At 45.5% G+C, this 6,000-nt stretch overlaps 1 long non-coding RNA gene across 3 annotated transcripts; it reads left to right on the forward strand.

Annotated features, from left to right (window-relative positions):
* Positions 1 to 2,425: 2,425 nt before the first annotated feature.
* On the forward strand, positions 2,426 to 5,339 carry LOC125511479. 3 transcript variants are annotated; one of them, XR_007285009.1, is made up of 3 exons: positions 2,426 to 3,302; positions 3,443 to 4,169; positions 4,895 to 5,339. It is a non-coding gene; the product is annotated as an uncharacterized LOC125511479 (long non-coding RNA). The 3 variants fall into 3 exon arrangements; XR_007285010.1 differs by having other exon boundaries at positions 2,426 to 4,169; XR_007285011.1 differs by having other exon boundaries at positions 2,426 to 4,169; positions 4,900 to 5,339.
* Positions 5,340 to 6,000: the final 661 nt, after the last annotated feature.

Genomic DNA, 6,000 nt, shown 5'->3' on the forward strand with positions numbered 1-6,000 from the left:
GACGGGATCCAATGCAAGAGTGTATAGAATCCTAGGCAAATAGCAGAGACGATGCGACAATTGCCAGAATTTTATAGTGTCTGACTCTAGGTTATTTGTAGACGCCGTGAAAATAGCAGAGACGATGTGACAATTGCCAGAATTTTATACCTTGTGCCCGCATTGTATGTTCCCTAACCAAGTTTCAGGTGGCAAAATTACATTTAATTTTCTGAAAGAACCTGAGATGGCTTCCCTGAACTCCGCTTGATCACCTACATCCATGTCATAGGGGGCCTCCAAAAGCTCACAAGCAAAAGAGCAACCGGGGTTAGGAAACATATGTTTGTTCCGTTATGGACATCTTACTGTGGAGACGAAGATGCTCCTCGATCTGCATGGGTATGTTTCATTGAAAAATTGATCATAATCAAAACAGAGTTGGTCATAGTCTAGCTAATATTGATTGTTCTAGAGGTAGCATCACTTGTTAGCTGAGTCAGGTTCCAAGCAGTGTATTTGAGTTTGTATTAGCATACTGTTATTGAGGCATAAATTCATATTTTTCTTGTAAAAAATATGTTTGCTGCTAATTGGTGGAGCCAAGCAGCTGGTCGACACAACCAACGATTGCACTGACAGTGGTAGTGATGACTTGAAGAGGGCATCTTGAAAAAAAACCATTCAGACATAAGAGCAAACACTTGGCATACAAAGAGATATATAGAGAGATCATTTCTACCCTCTTGCCTAGAAATTATGAGACAAAGCGGCAAAAAGAGATCCTAAATAAGCTACAGTAATTATAACACACTACTCAATCCAAAGTTTGTTTGTATGTGAACATGGTGCTCTCTACAAACTGGCTGTAGCACTTTTTTTAATGACATTGCTGTGGTCATATATAAGCCATCACTCATGCTATTAATTTTTTTGCTATTATTGTTAACAAGGTCAACGAAGGTACACCTTTTCTGTTCATTAACATAATCCCCGTTTAATTAGCACAAACTGATTCCCATGCGTCCATAATTTATTTACTCACCTTCCACTTTTGTCACACATGCAACATTGTTAATTATTCCCGCGGTTAATTCTTCCGTAATTTTTTTTTTTGAAATGGAACACATCGATTCCATACTTAAACTGGCTCAGCTAATCTGCTGGCCCGTCGAACATTTACATCGCCAGGTAGGTCCTCAGACCACACATGCGAGACAGGCTAATGACTAGCACCGTAGCCCGCTAGAGCGTGCGCAAGATTATTACATGCCCGTGGGGCAAAAACGAAAGAAATACTAGTAAAATTTAGATAGGCAAACTGACGAATCTCCTTAAATAGCAAACCTTCAGGTGCACGGTCCGATTCAATACCTCGTAGCGGCTTTACCAGAACTTGACAATCCGATTCAACCTCCACATTTGTCATTCCCCAATCTGATGCAGCATGCAGAGCTGCGAGTCCGTAATTTGCTCACCTACCACTGCTCTCACCCATGCCACGCAATTAAATCTTCCGAAATTTACTCACCTTCCACTTGTGCCACTCATGCAACGCAATTCAAATTTGAGGTGGCTTGCAGATTTAAAACCAAAGACGAATATAAACTGGTGCAATGGATTGTAACGGAGCGAGGAGGGACTATTAAACAAATAAACGAACCCTTTCTTCTGGACTCATTGATGACTTTGCTCGGTGGAACGACTCCTACGCTTCTGCAAGGTAGGTCGGGAGTTCGATTCCCTCATTGGCAATTTTTATTTTTCATTGCCAGGGCCGCCGCTGCAGTCGGGCCGTGGCAGGCTAAGGCCCAGGTGCACGACGTAGCACAACAAAATTTGTTTCGTTAAATTGGATGGACGGATGAAAAAAATAGTACCACCTTGGATAGAAGAAAAGTCTTCAAAAATACTATGGGTGAACCGATGAAAAAATCAACGAAACACACCTTGCTTTAATAGTAGGTATATGGTTATATACTCCTGGGAGTACGTACTCTCGCTCCTCATATACCACATAGATGAATCTTTTACAGCTTATTATTATTTTTAATATACTTCATTAATAATTACTAGATACCCTAAAATGGATTTCATGAAAAAAATCATGTGTGCCTCATATTTTCAAAGGTTTACGTATATACTGATTTGTTTGTACGTGAAAAAGGTATATTGTGAAAAGTTGGTCGTAAATGATATTTTTTCAACAAAACTTGTATTAAGGTATCTTAGAATATTTAATGAAGTATATTGAGAATGATAAGGGGTATAATCAATGCATAGACGAGGTATATTGAAGATGAAAATACATACTCTTAAAAATATAGAAAATAAATTTTATATATATATATATAGTGGGTCTATTCTAATAACACCTCTTTAAGTCTTATTCTGCTAACACCTGGCCAGACTCCTAAAACCGAACCCACCCACGCACCCCCACCTCCCTCCTCCTCTGCCACGATTCCCCTCCCCCGATCCACCTTCTGCTCTGCCAGGGCGCGCCGCCCCATCCCAACTGAGTTCCCCCCACCGACGCCGCCCCACCCCAACCCGCTTCTTCCCCCGCCGGCGCCGCCCCACCCCCATCCCGCTTCTTCCCCCGCTGGTGTCGCCGCTGCCCGGCCACGGCCTTCCCGCGCCCAGCTTCTCTTCCTCCCCTTGTTCATGGTGCCACCACACCCGGTCCCGGTGTAGTTGATCCTCTGCCTTCCCCTCCCCAACCCGGATTTGCATCCACGGCGGTCAGATCCTCCTTCCCACCCCGCCTCCGCGCCGGAACCTTTGTCTCGCAGCCGGCGGAGGCCTCACCGCCGGAAACGCCCTCGGTGGTTGGTCGCAGATCGCGCCAGCACCAACCTCAGCTGCCGGGGAGATCCACTGTCCCCTTACATGGCGAGCTCTGCCTCGCGTGGGACTCGGACCACCCCCGACCAACCACCAGGCCTTCTCTCCCTCTTATCTGGTCACCGTGGAAGACGAGCTGGCCTCCGGCCTCCACCTCACCTATGATCCCTCCATAGACGAGGGGTTCCCACACCGACGGCATCCCAAAGCGCGCTGAAAGAAAACCATGAAGTTCGTCCCGCACGTCCAGTGCGTCTCTTTCGAAGCTCCCGTGCAATGCGCATGTGCGTTGCAGTGCAGTGCGCTACGGCAAGAAAAGGGAGCTTGTCAGCGACGGGGGACGCATCGGCGGCGTTTGCGTTGGAGGCGATGTGCAGTTTGCCGGCGCATTCCCTGGATGCATGCGAGGGGAGTCAAATGGGGGCACCGATACCCCACGGAAGAACAGTAGCGGCGCTTTACAGTTTAGAACAATGGTGCATTTTTTGCTTTCGATTTCGGTGTACTCAGTGCAGTAGATTCCTTAACGCAGTTCGGGGATTCAGCCATCTCTTACTCTCTACTGATGTCATGCAGTTCGCTACTGTGATGCGTGGTGTTTGATTTTATTTTTCAGACATGCTCACCCGTTCCCGACAGGAGGACCACACCAAGACGTTTCTGCAGCACACCCACTTGCAGTTCAGTCGGCGGAGGGTTGAGGGCCACCAGGAGGCTGACGACGAGGCAGCCGCAGCGTTCACTACTGCTCGGCGGCAAAGATTTATGCACCAGTGTGGACTTGCAGTTCGCCGACAATCCGCTAGCGGTTGGAGCAGCAAGGGCATGCAGTCCACTATTTCCTTTTTTGTTTGTCTTTTGACATGGTCTCGGCCGAGGACACAGTGCCTTTTCTTTTGCAGTCATTAACTTGTATTAGCACAAACTAGGATTCGCTAACATGGCCAGCTTTGGTTCAGCTTTGTTTTTGTTTCAGTTACAAAGAAAATGGCTACCCTGTTAAACAATTATTAGGATATTTAATTCTGCAAAGTTGTGCTACTAGTAAATGTTATGTACAAAGTGGTTCAGGCATTTGTGATGTGAAAAAAATGAGATATATGTCTGTTAGTTGATGACATTGACACTTTTTTAGTATATGTTGTACAAAGTAGTACTAATTGATGGCTTTTGGTTATCTGGAGATTAAGAAGTTCTAAAGATGGGTTTGAACATGCAGCTCGCTAGCTCATTACACGCGGTTCCTTTAGCGCGGGAAGCAGTACACGGCCACACCCGGTGCTTGTGTCTCCAGTAGTTATCAAGTGTATTCGGCAACGACGGCAGCAAAAGCTTGGTCTCCGGTAAGCTCCTTGGACATTTCCCCTGTTTCGTTCCTTGCCTGAATTACTATCTTTAGTTTGGTCAGATTTGATGCTAACATACTATGTTAACGCCATCATCCAAAAAAATCATAATATGTTTTCTACAGCTAGACTAGAAATAATGGAACCGATTGCATCTTATTGCCGGAAAGAGGTAATAATACAAGTTCATTAGACCGGGTAGTGTTTTCACCTGAGAAAAGGCGATGGGAGTTCAGACTAAATACTTTTTTTGCGGGGGGAAGTTCAGACTAAAAACGAACATGATGGGTAGTTGCTCAGTTTATAATATTGATTCAGTTACAGCCACATCAACGATTCAAATAAAATTCTCACAAAAAGATGTTGAACCCTAGCCTATATAATGGTCACGTGCATGCACTGCTATGCTGCTAGTCAATTGGACTTCTGGGGCCATGGGGTGGGCACGTGAATGTGTTGGCTAACTTGGTTGTGGCCAAACCCCGCTCTTTTGTTTAGACTAAGCATACTTCTTAAAAAACACTGTATTCTCAACCTCATGTCTAGAGATGTCCCCACAGTAAGCCGGACATGATTGTGTGAATCACATTTTGTTCTCTGTGTTGGAGGCTCTCGGTAGCGCGGCATGCAGCGTTTGCGTGCCCTCATCTTTGTTGTTTATTTTCTCTTTTTTTTTGTAAGATTGTAGTTTGCTTCATTCCCTCATATTTGTTGTTTTGTAGTCCAGAATGGGGCAGGAAAAGGTTTGCCTCACAATACTGCGGGATTCATTCCTTGTCGGACGGGATGTACTCCGGCTGCTGCGTGCGTGCGGTTCCCAGGCGTGGGGCACGGCGATGCAGCCCAGCTGCTGCTGGCGTGCGGTTCCCAGGTACGGGGCACGCCGATGCAGTCCGGCTGCTGCCGGCGTGCGGTTTTGCCCGTGTGCACCGAAGCCCCGCTAGGAGGACCTGCAGTGCTCGACGAGAACGATGGCGAGTGGCGTTGACCATGCAGTACTCCGATCATGTCCCGTGCAGTTCGACACATGTGTGAGTGCAGCTTGGCATGTAAATTTTGTGGGGGTTGCATTTTTCTTCTTCCGATTTTGATGTGCCATGTGATGTGTGGTTGCTGGATGTACTTCTTTTTTGAAGTTCTATTGTTTGTGTCTAAAGGTTCGTTTTACCCTAGGCGAGCCACAAGCGGTTTACTTCCTCATCATGTGGTTCACTACTCGTCAGATTTTGGATTTTGGATATGCAGTCAACTGTTGTGGTTCATTAGATTTTTTTAAGCTCACTAACTTGTTTACTTAGTTCACTCTCGAATAAAAAGAATGGGCCAAGTTTCTTGGCGTGGCATCGGCCGTGGGAAAAATTGTTGAATGCAGTCCACTCGCACCTTTCATGCAGCCTAGACTACTAAATAGAAAAGTTTAATTTGAGCTCTATTAACATCACTTGCAATGCCTTTTGTCCTCAGATGTGGTTTACTTTTGAGAGTGATGCTGTTCACTTGCTCCCAACATGAAAGTGCGAAAAAATTTAGCGAATCAACAAGATAATAATGCGGGTCACTTCGATATATGTCACGGTTCACTTGCCCATCTCTGCGGTACACTCTCGTTCATAAAAAGGTAAAAAAATACAACAAAAACTCATATGAGAAAAATAACGTCCAACAAAAGAAATTATGCAGCTCGCTTACCCGTCCGATGCAGTGCGGTCTTCATTCTGAAGCAGTGCGGTCGGCCGTGTGATGTTGTTCATCTCGTAAGTGCAAAAAATTGTTACAGAAGCTAAAAAAAGTAATGCGGTTCACTTCTTGATAGTGTTGTGTTTCATTT

This window comes from Triticum urartu, chromosome 5 (assembly GCF_003073215.2).
Source record: "Triticum urartu cultivar G1812 chromosome 5, Tu2.1, whole genome shotgun sequence".
NCBI lineage: Eukaryota > Viridiplantae > Streptophyta > Magnoliopsida > Poales > Poaceae > Triticum > Triticum urartu.